The sequence below is a fragment of the Ranitomeya imitator genome, chromosome 3, assembly GCF_032444005.1.
Source record: "Ranitomeya imitator isolate aRanImi1 chromosome 3, aRanImi1.pri, whole genome shotgun sequence".
In the NCBI taxonomy this organism is placed as follows: domain Eukaryota; kingdom Metazoa; phylum Chordata; class Amphibia; order Anura; family Dendrobatidae; genus Ranitomeya; species Ranitomeya imitator.
Window position 1 is genome coordinate 226,794,322 of NC_091284.1, and position 14,785 is coordinate 226,809,106.

A 14,785-nucleotide genomic window follows, 5' to 3' on the forward strand; every position below is an offset into this window, starting at 1 on the left:
TATAAGTGGTCACGTGGTGCCGCTTATTACAGTAATGAATATGCGGCTCCACCCCTATGGGAGCTGGGTAAGTATTTTAATGCCAGCGGGGGGCGCAACTTTATTTTAAAAACAAAAATAAATTTTTTAAAAAATTATTCATTCCTTCTTTCCAGCAAACGCTGCTGGAGAGAAGAAATGAATGGGGCTTCAGCACCACACGCGTGGGGGACAGCGCTTACAGTAGCGCTGTCTCCTGCACGGCACACGGACTGCACACGGACAACATCCGTGTGCGGTACGTGTTTTACACGGACCCATTGACTTTAATGGGTCCATGTGATCCGTGCGCTCCCACAAACACTGACATGTCCCCGTGTCTTCCAAACGGACACACGGTCCGTGAAAACATGCTGACATGTGCAGAGACACATTGATTTGAATGTATCTATGTGAGTCAGTGTCTCCGGTACGAGAGGAAACTGTCACCTCACGTACCGGAGCCACTGACGTGTGAAACCGGCCTTAGATACTTTTTTTTCTGATAGTGGAAGAGCACAGTTCAGGTTGGATTATTGTTTTATTTCTAAAAATATTATTCCTGTTGGATATAAGCAGGATAGGGTCGTTTTTTCGGACCATGTTTGTGTGTTGTGCGAGTTAGATATTAATGTTAGTGGTGTGTTTGGAAAGGGTTTGTGGAAATTAAATGTGAAATTGTTGGAAAATGAAGCTGTGAGGAAGGAGTATGTGAGAAAGTATGAACGGTTGGGTAAGAGTAAGGAAAATTTTGGGAATGTTTGTGAGTGGTGGGATTGGGTTAAGAGGCAGACAAAAAAGTTTTTTAAAAGTGTGGGGTGTTATGGCTGGCAATCAGGCAACACAGCGTGCAATAATCAGCGCACATACAGAGATCTGGCAATAACCAAAAACAATAGGACGAGCTCTGAGACGTGGAATCTCTGTAGACTGCAGTACCTGATCTATCCTCACACAACTATAAGCAGCAGTGGATTGCGCCTATCACTACCTATGCAACTCGGCACTGCCTGAGGAGCTGACTAGCCTGAAGATAGAAATACAAGCCTGACTTACCTCAGAGAAATACCCCAAAGGAATAGGCAGCCCCCCACATATAATGACTGTTAGCAAGATGAAAAGACAAACGTAGGAATGAAATAGATTCAGCAAAGTGAGGCCCGATATTCTAGACAGAGCGAGGATAGCAAAGAGAACTATGCAGTCTACAAAAAACCCTAAAACGAAAACCACGCAAAGGGGCAAAAAGACCCACCGTGCCGAACTAACAGCACGGCGGTGCACCCCTTTGCTTCTCAGAGCTTCCAGCAAAAGTTAATAGCAAGCTGGACAGAAAAAACAGAAAACAAACTAGAAGCACTTATCTAGCAGAGCAGCAGGCCCAAGGAAAGATGCAGTAGCTCAGATCCAACACTGGAACATTGACAAGGAGCAAGGAAGACAGACTCAGGTGGAGCTAAATAGCAAGGCAGCCAACGAGCTCACCAAAACACCTGAGGGAGGAAGCCCAGAGACTGCAATACCACTTGTGACCACAGAAGTGAATTCAGCCACAGAATTCACAACAGTACCCCCCCCTTGAGGAGGGGTCACCGAACCCTCACCAGAACCCCCAGGCCGACCAGGATGAGCCACATGAAAGGCACGAACAAGATCTGGGGCATGGACATCAGAGGCAAAAACCCAGGAATTATCTTCCTGAGCATAACCCTTCCATTTGACCAGATACTGGAGTTTCCGTCTAGAGACACGAGAATCCAAAATCTTCTCCACAATATACTCCAATTCCCCCTCCACCAAAACAGGGGCAGGAGGCTCCACAGATGGAACCATAGGTGCCACGTATCTCCTCAACAACGACCTATGGAATACATTATGTATGGAAAAGGAGTCTGGGAGGGTCAGACGAAAAGACACCGGATTGAGAATCTCAGAAATCCTATACGGACCAATAAAACGAGGTTTAAATTTAGGAGAGGAAACCTTCATAGGAATATGACGAGAAGATAACCAAACCAGATCCCCAACACGAAGTCGGGGTCCCACACGGCGTCTGCGATTAGCGAAAAGCTGAGCCTTCTCCTGGGACAAGGTCAAATTGTCCACTACCTGAGTCCAGATCTGCTGCAACCTGTCCACCACAGAATCCACACCAGGACAGTCCGAAGACTCAACCTGTCCTGAAGAGAAACGAGGATGGAACCCAGAATTGCAGAAAAATGGAGAGACCAAGGTAGCCGAGCTGGCCCGATTATTAAGGGCGAACTCAGCCAACGGCAAAAATGACACCCAATCATCCTGGTCAGCGGAAACAAAACATCTCAGATATGTTTCCAAGGTCTGATTGGTTCGTTCGGTCTGGCCATTAGTCTGAGGATGGAAGGCCGAGGAGAAAGATAGGTCAATGCCCATCCTACCACAAAAGGCTCGCCAGAACCTCGAGACAAACTGAGAACCTCTGTCAGAAACAATATTCTCAGGAATGCCATGTAAACGAACCACATGCTGGAAGAACAAAGGCACCAAATCAGAGGAGGAAGGCAATTTAACCAAGGGCACCAGATGGACCATTTTAGAAAAGCGATCACAGACCACCCAAATGACCGACATCTTTTGAGAAACGGGAAGGTCAGAAATGAAATCCATCGAAATATGTGTCCAAGGCCTCTTCGGGACCGGCAAGGGCAAAAGCAACCCACTGGCACGTGAACAGCAGGGCTTAGCCCTAGCACAAATTCCACAGGACTGCACAAAAGCACGCACATCCCGCGACAGAGACGGCCACCAGAAGGATCTAGCAACCAACTCCCTGATACCAAAGATTCCTGGATGACCGGCCAGCACCGAACAATGAAGTTCAGAGATAACTTTACTAGTCCACCTATCAGGGACGAACAGTTTCTCGGCCGGACAACGATCAGGTTTATTAGCCTGAAATTTCTGCAACACTCTCCGCAAATCAGGAGAGATGGCAGACACAATGACTCCTTCCTTGAGGATACTCGCCGGCTCAGATAACCCCGGAGAGTCGGGCACAAAACTCCTAGACAGAGCATCCGCCTTCACATTTTTAGAGCCCGGAAGGTATGAAATCACAAAATCAAAACGAGCAAAAAATAACGACCAACGGGCCTGTCTAGGATTCAAGCGCTTGGCAGACTCAAGATAAGTAAGGTTCTTATGATCAGTCAAAACCACCACGCGATGCTTAGCACCCTCAAGCCAATGACGCCACTCCTCGAATGCCCACTTCATGGCCAGCAACTCTCGGTTGCCCACATCATAATTACGCTCAGCAGCAGAAAATTTCCTGGAAAAGAAAGCACATGGTTTGAACACTGAGCAACCAGAACCTCTCTGTGACAAAACCGCCCCTGCACCAATCTCAGAAGCATCAACCTCGACCTGGAACGGAAGAGAAACATCAGGTTGACACAACACAGGGGCACAGCAAAAACGACGCTTCAACTCCTGAAAAGCTTCCACGGCAGCAGAAGACCAATTAACCAAATCAGCACCCTTCTTGGTCAAATCGGTCAATGGTCTGGCAATGCTAGAAAAATTACAGATGAAGCGACGATAAAAATTAGCAAAGCCCAGGAATTTCTGCAGACTTTTTAGAGATGTCGGCTGGGTCCAATCCTGGATGGCCTGAACCTTAACCGGATCCATCTCGATAGTAGAAGGGGAAAAGATGAACCCCAAAAATGAAACTTTCTGCACACCGAAGAGACACTTTGATCCCTTCACGAACAAGGAATTAGCACGCAGTACCTGGAAAACCATTCTGACTTGCTTCACATGAGACTCCCAATCATCTGAGAAGATCAAAATGTCATCCAAGTAAACAATCAAGAATTTATCCAGATACTCACGGAAAATGTCATGCATAAAAGACTGAAAAACAGATGGAGCATTGGCAAGTCCGAACGGCATCACCAGATACTCAAAATGACCCTCGGGCGTATTAAATGCCGTTTTCCATTCATCTCCCTGCCTGATTCTCACCAGATTATACGCACCACGAAGATCAATCTTAGTAAACCAACTAGCCCCCTTAATCCGAGCAAACAAGTCAGAAATCAATGGCAAGGGATACTGAAACTTAACAGTGATCTTATTAAGAAGGCGGTAATCAATACACGGTCTTAGCGAACCATCCTTCTTGGCTACAAAAAAGAACCCTGCTCCCAATGGTGACGACGATGGGCGAATATGTCCCTTCTCCAGGGACTCCTTCACATAACTGCGCATAGCGGTGTGTTCAGGTACGGACAAATTAAATAAACGACCCTTAGGGAATTTACTACCAGGAATCAAATCGATAGCACAATCACAATTCCTATGCGGAGGTAGGGCATCAGACTTGGACTCTTCAAATACATCCTGAAAGTCCGACAAGAACTCTGGGATGTCAGAAGGAATGGATGACGAAATAGACAAAAATGGAACATCACCATGTACTCCCTGACAACCCCAGCTGGTTACCGACATAGAGTTCCAATCCAATACTGGATTATGGGTTTGTAGCCATGGCAACCCCAACACGACCACATCATGCAAATTATGCAGTACCAGAAAGCGAATAACTTCCTGATGTGCAGGAGCCATGCACATGGTCAGCTGGGCCCAGTACTGAGGCTTATTCTTGGCCAAAGGTGTAGCATCAATTCCTCTCAACGGAATAGGACACCGCAAAGGCTCCAAGAAAAATCCACAACGTTTAGCATAATCCAAATCCATCAGATTCAGGGCAGCGCCTGAATCTACAAACGCCATGACAGAATACGATGACAAAGAGCACATTAAGGTAATGGACAAAAGGAATTTTGACTGTACAGTACCAATAACGGCAGAGCTATCGAACCGCCTAGTGCGTTTAGGACAATTAGAAATAGCATGAGTAGAATCACCACAATAGAAACACAGTCTGTTCAGACGTCTGTGTTCTTGCCGTTCTACTTTAGTCATAGTCCTGTCGCACTGCATAGGCTCAGGTTTACTCTCAGACAATACCGCCAGATGGTGCACAGATTTACGCTCGCGCAAGAGACGACCGATCTGAATGGCCAAGGACATAGACTCATTCAAACCAGCAGGCATAGGAAATCCCACCATTACATCCTTAAGAGCTTCAGAGAGACCCTTTCTGAACAAAGCCGCTAGTGCAGATTCATTCCACAGAGTGAGTACTGACCACTTCCTAAATTTCTGACAATATACTTCTACATCATCCTGACCCTGGCATAAAGCCAGCAGATTTTTCTCAGCCTGATCCACTGAATTAGGCTCATCGTAAAGCAATCCCAGCGCCTGGAAAAATGCATCAACATTACTCAATGCAGAATCTCCTGGTGCAAGAGAAAACGCCCAGTCCTGTGGGTCGCCGCGCAAAAAAGAAATAATAATCAAAACCTGTTGAATAGGATTACCAGAAGAATGAGGTTTCAAGGCCAAAAATAGCTTACAATTATTTCTGAAGCTCAGGAACTTAGTTCTGTCACCAAAAAACAAATCAGGAATCGGAATTCTTGGTTCTAGCATCGATTTCTGATCAATAGTATCTTGAATCTTTTGTACATTTACAACGAGATTATCCATTGAGGAGCACAGAGCCTGAATATCCATGTCCACAGCTGTGTCCTGAAGCACTCTAATGTCTAGGGGAAAAAAAAGACTGAAGACAGAGCTAAGAAAAAAAAATGATGTCAGGATTTCTTTTTTCCCTCTATTGGGAATCATTGGGTGGCTCCTTGTACTGTTATGGCTGGCAATCAGGCAACACAGCGTGCAATAATCAGCGCACATACAGAGATCTGGCAATAACCAAAAACAATAGGACGAGCTCTGAGACGTGGAATCTCTGTAGACTGCAGTACCTGATCTATCCTCACACAACTATAAGCAGCAGTGGATTGCGCCTATCACTACCTATGCAACTCGGCACTGCCTGAGGAGCTGACTAGCCTGAAGATAGAAATACAAGCCTGACTTACCTCAGAGAAATACCCCAAAGGAATAGGCAGCCCCCCACATATAATGACTGTTAGCAAGATGAAAAGACAAACGTAGGAATGAAATAGATTCAGCAAAGTGAGGCCCGATATTCTAGACAGAGCGAGGATAGCAAAGAGAACTATGCAGTCTACAAAAAACCCTAAAACGAAAACCACGCAAAGGGGCAAAAAGACCCACCGTGCCGAACTAACAGCACGGCGGTGCACCCCTTTGCTTCTCAGAGCTTCCAGCAAAAGTTAATAGCAAGCTGGACAGAAAAAACAGAAAACAAACTAGAAGCACTTATCTAGCAGAGCAGCATACCCAAGGAAAGATGCAGTAGCTCAGATCCAACACTGGAACATTGACAAGGAGCAAGGAAGACAGACTCAGGTGGAGCTAAATAGCAAGGCAGCCAACGAGCTCACCAAAACACCTGAGGGAGGAAGCCCAGAGACTGCAATACCACTTGTGACCACAGAAGTGAATTCAGCCACAGAATTCACAACAGTGGGGTATGAATTTGCGGCAATTAAGAGGGAAAAGTTTGTTAAGTTGAATACCCGTTTATGTTTATTGTATAAATTAAGGGAAGGAGGAATGGAGGTGGAGGAGGGGATAAAAACGGTTAAAAAAGAAATTAATGAGTTTTTGGAGGAGAAAGGGTAGAGTATTATTTTTAGGGCAAAAATTGATAGAATGGAGCAAGATGAAAGGTGTTCGAGGTTTTTCTTTAAAAAGGTTTTTGGGAAAAAGCAGAGTATGGGTGTTTTGAATGCAGTGGATGGAAGAGAGGTAAGTGGGGAGGATATGTGTGAACATGTGGCTAAGTTTTATGAGGAGCTGTATGCAGTGAAGTGGAGGGATGAGGCTTTGGAGGAGGATGTACTAAGTGTATTAGAAAATAAATTGAGTGAGATGGAGAGAGAGAGAGTGATGGGTGAGGTGACAGGTGATGAGGTATGGAAGGTAATGAATAGCATGGCGTTAAATAAGACTCCAGGAGAGGACGGTCTTCCTATAGAGTTTTATAGGGTGATATGGCATGTGATTGGTAAGGATTTTGTGGATATGTGTAAGTATATGTGGTCTAGTATGGAGGTGGCTGAGAGTATGCGTGCAGGGATGGTTGTGTTAATACCTAAAAAAAGGAGATTTAAAGAGTTTAAAAAATTGGAGACCGATAACGTTGTTGAATTGCGATTATAAGATCTATGCGAAAGTAATGGCGAATAGGATGCGTGATGTGATAGAGAGTGTGATTGGGGATGAACAGTGTTGTGCACTGCCTGGGAGACGTATACATGAGTGTGTGTGTATGTTGAGAGATTGTGGGACTGTATGAGTCGGAAGAAGAGTGTATTTGTTTTGAGTTTGGACTTTGAAAAGGTGTATGATCGGTTAGCACATAGTTTTTTGTTCCGGGTATTATTGAGAATGGGGTTTCCACCTGATTTTGTTTGGAGGGTGAGGAGCTTATATAAAGACATTTATAGTTGTGTTTTGATGAATGGTTCTGTGGGTAGAAGAGTGAATATTTTTTCAGGTGTGCGACAAGGTTGTCCTTTGTCTCCTGTGGTTTTTATTTGTGCAATTGAACCGTTGCTTTGTATGTTGAGGAAAGATAAAGTGATTAGAGGTGTACAAGTGCCAGGAGGTGGGGGGAGGGAATGGAAGGTTAGTGGTTATACTGGATGACGTGTGTGTGTTGTGTGATTCAGAGTATTCTGTGAGTCGGGTGAAATTATTAGTGTCTATTTTTTGTGGTGCGTCAGCATATAAGATGAATTGGGAGAAGAGTGAGTGTAAGGTTTTTGGGGGAGGGGTTTTAAGTAAGGATGTAGTGAATGAGGTGACTGGGTCTATTAAGGTTTTGGGTGTGACATTTTCAGAGAGTTTGGATGGGAAAGAAAGTTGGGATGATGCAAAAGGAAAGGTTGAGCGGAAGTTATGTTTTTGGAAGATGAGAAGTCTTTTGTTTTTTGGAAAAATCTTAGTTATTAAAAGTGTGATTTTGCCTATTTTCTTATATATTGCAGTGGTCTTTCCGCCGGGGTATATGTGTATGAGGGGGTTAAATAGGATTCTGTTTGTGTTTTTGTGGAATTCTAGAATGGAGAGGGCTAGGAGGGAGGTTTTGGTGAAACGTTTCAAAAAAGGTGGGTTGGGTTTTCCAAACCTTGAGGTGTTTTTTGGTGTAAATATTGTGTTTTTGTGTTGAGGGTGATTAGGATGGATGGGAAGTTTTCTTGTCTGTGTAGGTTTTTGTTTGGGGCATATTTATTTAGTTTGAGGTGGCGAGAGAGGGATCTGAGGTATCCGGTTGCTTTTGACGTGCCTAGATCGTATGTGAGGGTTTATAAATTTTTGGTGAAGTATGAGTTGTGTGATGTGGATGTTAGGTTGTTGAGTAATAAGAAGGCTGTGTGTAGGATGATTGAATGTAGAGAGACAGAGTGTGGAATAAACATGGTTAGAGGGAATGATATAGAAAAATTATGGAAGAACGTACGGTTGGACGGTATGACGAATAGGCAGAGTGAAAATGTGTGGCAGTCTTTGCATGGAGTGTTACCAGTTAGAGAATTTCAGAGGAATCGTGGGTTGGGGAGAAGTGATATGTGTCCGAGAGGTGGGTGTGGTGGAAGGGAAAGTGTAATACATGTGTTTTGGAATTGTCATCATGCTAGGGAGGTGATTGGAAGAATGGGACCATTGTGTAAAGAATTGTGTGGTGTGTTATGATCCGGTGACCTTGGAGCAGCATGAAAACTTTCACTGGAGTAGGTGGTAAACTATACTGACCGCAAATCCTGATCTTAACACCGCAACTAGAAGTAGCCGTGGGGTGTACCTAACAAATCCTAGACACCTCGTCACAGCCGGAGGACTAAATACCCCTATAGATGGAAATAGGAATACTACCTTGCCTCAGAGCAGAACCCCAAAGGATAGGCAGCCCCCCACAAATATTGGCTGTGAGTAGGAGACGAAAGACAAACACAGGCAGAAAACAGGATTTAGCACAAGAGCCACTCTAGCTAAAATAGGAAAGGATAGGACAGAGTTCTGTGCGGTCAGTATTAAAACCCTTCCAAAAATATCCACAGCAGATTATACAAAAAATTCCTCCATCTAACTAAAGACGTGGAACGTAAATCTGCAACTCCAGAGACTCCTGTTATGACCTGGTGGTTAGGAGCACCCGTAATGACCTGATAGTTAAACCTCATACAGGACGAGCTCTGGGATATGGGAGCTCTGCTGACCGCAAGCCCTAATCCTATCACACACACTAGAAATAGCCGTGGAGCGCTCCTGACCAGACCTAGGCGCCTTGTCACAGCCTAAGAACTATCTAGCCCTAGAGATAGAAAATAAAGCCTACCTTGCCTCAGAGAAATTCCCCAAAGGTAAAGGAAGCCCCCCACATATATTGACTGTGAGTAAAGATGAAAGTCACAAACGCAGAAATGAAACAGGTTTCAGCAAAGGGAGGCCAGACTTACTAAATAGACAGAGGATAGGAAAGGTAACTTTGCGATCAGCACAAAAACCTACAAAAGACCACGCAGAGTGTGCAAAAAAGACCTCCGCACCGACTAACGGTGCGGAGGGACCACTCTGCATCCCAGAGCTTCCAGCTAGCAAGACAAAATCATGAAAACCAGCTGGACAAGAAAACAATGAACAAATAATGACTATCAGGAACTTAGCTTCTGCAGGAGAAGGCAGGTCACCAGAGAGATCCAGGAGTGAACTGAACAAATGCAAAAACATTGACAGCTGGCATGGAGTAACGATCTGAGAGGAGTTAAATAGAGCAGTCAACCAAAGGATAAACCACGTCACCTGTGTAAGGAACCTCAGAAGCAGCAGCTTCACTCACAGCCACCAGAGGGAGCCCATAGACAGAACTCGCCGAAGTACCACTCACGACCACAGGAGGGAGTTCGACAACAGAATTCACAACAGACTCCTACACACAGAGCAGGAATACAGTCAAAAAACAAGCACACAGCTTGTGTGCCATAGAAAAAGAAACAGACACTTATCTTTGCTGAATTGGCAGCTAAGCAGGAGAAGCCAGAAAGGGATCCAACACTTCCCAAGAAACATTGACAACTGCCAAGGACTAATGAGTCCTGCAAACCTAAATACCCCAGTCAGAATTGCAATCAGCAGATACACCTGTTCAAGACGGCAGCCCAGGGACAACTGCATTACCACCTGCAACCACCGGAGGGAGCCCAAAAGCAGAATTCACAACAGTGGTGTGAGCTTGTTATCGTTCGAGTTGTTCATGTTTGGCTTGGGAATGTGTGATGGAGTGAAGGAGAGAGTGCTGTGGTTAATAGTTGCATGTATAAAGGAAGTATTATGGGATGTAAGGAATGTGTATGTTTTTAAGAGAAAGGAAATTGTAGTAAAGAATAGTCTAGAAGTGATTTTGGGGAAGATGTATGTGTGTTTTCTATGGGAAAAAAGGAGAAGGGGGAGGTGGATGCCGAAGGGATTTGGAAGGTGAAGAAGTGGAGATACCTTGTAAATATGTCTTGATTTGTTTTTTTCTGATGTTGTATTAAACTGAAATTTTCCGATGATGATGGGAACAGCTTTTGTGTTTTGGATTTGACGCAGCTGTTTGGGATTTTTCTTTGGTCTTGGATTTCTGGACCGTGGATTTTCCCATCTGAGGAAAAAAAAAAAAAAAGAGACAGCTGTCTGTGGATGGATACCATGTTTTGGCATAGGTGGTTTTCCTTTTTGGATGCTGCCCTTCCCATGGTTGTTCCTTCCAGGTGAAAGACCTGGCTATTTATTGCTTGCATTGAGGAACACGTGATGGTGTCTCTGCAGCTTTTCTACATGCATTTGCATATTTCCCATAAGGGATGGGGGCAGTGTTCTGGATCACTACGTTGAGAAACACGTGATGGTGTCTCCGCGGTGTTGGATGTTTTGATCTCCCCGAGGTCATTCATCCGTAAGTTTATAGTACTTTTACTAGGCACTGCTCCTAATAGCCAGTTTCCTATTCCACACTGATGAGGGGCAAATACCCCGAAACAGCTGTCTGTGGATGGATACCATGTTTTGGCATAGGTGGTTTTCCTTTTTGGATGCTGCCCTTCCCGTGGTTGTTCCTTCCCAGTGAAAGACCTGGCTATTTATTGCTTGGGTTGAGAAACACGTGATGGTGTATCCGTGACTTTTCTACATGCATTTGCATATTTCCCATATGGGATGGGGGCAGTGTTCTGGATCACTGCGTTGAGAAACACGTGATGGTGTCTCCGCGGTGTTGGATGTTTTGATCTCCCCGAGGTCATTCATCCTTATGTTTATAAGATACTCGGTGGACACCTGAGCATGCTCGGGAAAACGCGAACAACAAGTACACTCGCTCATCATTATTGGGGAGACATGCACTTTGGGGCTTTGACCCCTGATATTTCAGAACCCTAACAATGTCCCTGCCATACTGTGTGTTTACTTGTCATTGTTTCTAGAGATATATGTATGTTTGTAAGTAAGCTCAGTTATGGTACCATATCTAAGCAGTAAGCTTGATTCTGGTACTGCATTGATGTGATAATCTAGATTCTGGTACCATATGCATGCCGTAAGCTTGGTTCTGTTCCAGTATCTATGTAGTAGACCTAGTAAGCTCGGTTCTGCTCCCATATCTCTGTAGTAAGCTCGGTTCTGCTCCCTTATCTCTGTAGCAAGCTCAGTTTTTCTCCCATATCTCTGCAGTAAGCTCGCTTCGTCTCCCATATCTCTGTAGTAAGCTCTGTTCTTCTCCCACAGCTCTGTAGTAAGCTCTGCTCTGCACTCTTATCTCTGTAGTAAGCATGGTTCTTTTTCCACATCTATGTAGTAAGCTCTGTTCTGCTCCCTTATCTCTGTATTAAGCTTGGTTCAGCTCACTTATCTCTATAGTAAGCTTGGCTCTGCTCCCACATCTCTGTAGTAAGCTCAGTTCTGCTTCCTTATCTCTGTAGTAAGCTCTGTTCTGCTCCCTTATCTCTGTAGTAAACTCAGTTCTGCTCCATTCTCTCTGTAGTAAACTTGGTTCTGCTCCCTTATCTCTGTAGTAAGCTCTGTTCTGCTCCCATGTCTCTGTAGTAATCCGGTTCTGCTCCCATAACTCTGTAGTAAGCTCGGTTTTGCTCCCATATCTCTGTAGTAAGCTTGGTTCTGCTCCCATATCTCTGTAGTTAGGTCATATCTGCTCCCATATCTACATAGTAATCCATCCTTCTCGTGTCTTTGTTGTCAGCTTGCTTCTGTTACAGTATCTGTGTAAGCAGTAAGCTTAGTTCTGCTCCCATATCTATGCAGCAAGTTCTGTTCTATAGGGCTCTTATTAAAAGTGCTATCAATTTGCTTTTTCTGAGTCTAGTAACTCTGATGATATTATCCTCTTGTCTTAACTTCCAGGAGTGGTCCCTATGATAGCCAGTATCGTCATGGCAATGGGATGGTTTTCAAGACTGCACTTGAGGATACCTTCAATGCTTTAGCATTGTCTAGATTGACCTTCATCAATAATGGACTTCATATGGTTTGTGCAATATTCTAGCTTGGAACAGCTGTGGAATAGGACTCAGCAGTGTATTTAACTGTGTATTAACACTGCCTCTACAAAACACAACTGAAGGTTGCTGGTGATTCCACAAATGAACTCTTCACGAGGCATACCTGTTCATTAGATGCCCTCCCAGTTGACTACCTGATGAAGCTGCTTGATAGAATGCCAAGGGGGTAAAAAACTGTCATCTGGATAAAAAGGTATGCTCAAACTTTTTACTGGTACTGTACATATTAATTATATAATAATTGTAGGCAAAAACACATGGACAGCACATACAAATATTATAAGTTCATCTACTGTGACTAAGGAAATTATTTAAAAAATGGAAATTAACTCCTTTGTTAACATTTTGAGTATATAAGCCTACTGCCTCCTCATCGTAACCTCTGTAGTGGGTCTTTTAAAGGGGACCTATCACCATGAAAATGAAATTGAATCTGCAGGCACCATGTTATGGACCAGGGGGCGCTGAGTAGATTTATATATTGTATAGTTTTGTGAGATAAGATTCAGCATGACCAGTATTTTCATCATTTAAACCTCTGCCCTTTCTGGTATGTTTGGTCCAGTGGGTGGTGCTATCAGTGACTGACAGCTATCTCTATAAAAAAAAACTTATTGTCATGGGGTTTCTGCAACAAAGAGGAGCCAGAAGACTGATGTCTGATTGCTCCTACTCCTGCACTGAGAAGAAGCACTTCTCCTTCATTTTAATGGTGCTTATTCCTTATGGCAGAACAGGGGTTAATCAGCGATGTTGGAAAACCCTGACCTCTCAGCTGAGCTCAGTTAGCCACTCCCGTTCTCTTTATAATCTGGCTTCTGAGTCAAATCCATGTCATAGCTAGCATTTGCTGCAAGGCTTAGGAGGAGAAGAGTTCATATGAGAAGGAGTTCTGAAGGAGTTATCTGTGACTGTTGCGTGGTTTGTAAGTGTGATAATTTCCTTCCCTCCTCTACTTTGGTTTATTCCCCATCCTCCTCTCCCAGGTGCTTTACTCTGTTATATGTTAGTGAATATTTTGTATGCTAGGTGTTTTTTGTTAACCCTCGTTTGTGTTGCCTTGTTTGTCGGGTTGGTGTACTGCAGTGCACGTAGTGCCCCTCTTTCCTGGGTGGGGGAAGAGAACAGATGGAGGGCTAATTCAGGAGGTAAGGCAAGCGTGGCGGCCCCGGCATCTTCACATTCAGAAGTATCTCAGGGAATAGGGCGAATTGCGGCACCCCTTAGTGTCAGGGACAGGGAAGGAGCCCCTGGTCCTGGGCCACCTGACAGCTGTGTCGTGACACATACATGGAAGGCTGTCGGTCACTGACATTACAGCCCACTGGCAGCAAGATTATTTATGGAGAAAGCACTCATGAAATATTACTGAGTACAGTCTAAAAACGTTCTTCAAGATAATACTGGATTCTTCAGAATCTCTGACATTTTGTTGTCGTCAATCAATGATTGTGATGGACACTCAGACTTTGCAAGCACAATTGTTTTAATTGCCCCAATGAGATGTCCTTGTAAATTATCATAAAAAGGAAACAGTGCAAAGGATACACTATATATATATATATATATATACCGTATATACTCGAGTATAAGCCGACCCGAGTATAAGCCGACCCCCTAATTTTGCCACAAAAAACTGGGAAAACTTATTGACCCGAGTATAAGCCTGGGTGGAAAATGCAGCAGCAACCGGTTACTGTCAAAAATAAAAATAAGCCGACCCCCCTAATTTTGCCACAAAAAACTGGGAAAACTTATTGACTCGAGTATAAGCCTGGGTGGAAAATGCAGCAGCTACCGCTTACTGTTAAAAATAAAAACAGATACCAATAAAAGTAAAATTAATTGAGACATCAGTAGGTTAAGTGTTTTTGAATATCCATATTGAATCAGGAGCCCCATATAATGCTCCATACTGTTCATGATGGGCCATAAGATGCTCTATATAAAAAAGTGCCACATATAATGCTCCATACAGTTCATTATTGCCCCATAGATGCTCCATATAAAGCTGTGCCCCATATACAATGCTCTGCACCGTTCATTATTGCCCCATAGCGGTGCCATATAGTGCTCTGCACCGTTCATTATTGCCCCATAGCTGTGCCATATAGTACTCTGCACCATTCATTATTGCCCCATAGCTGTGCCATATAGTGCTCTGC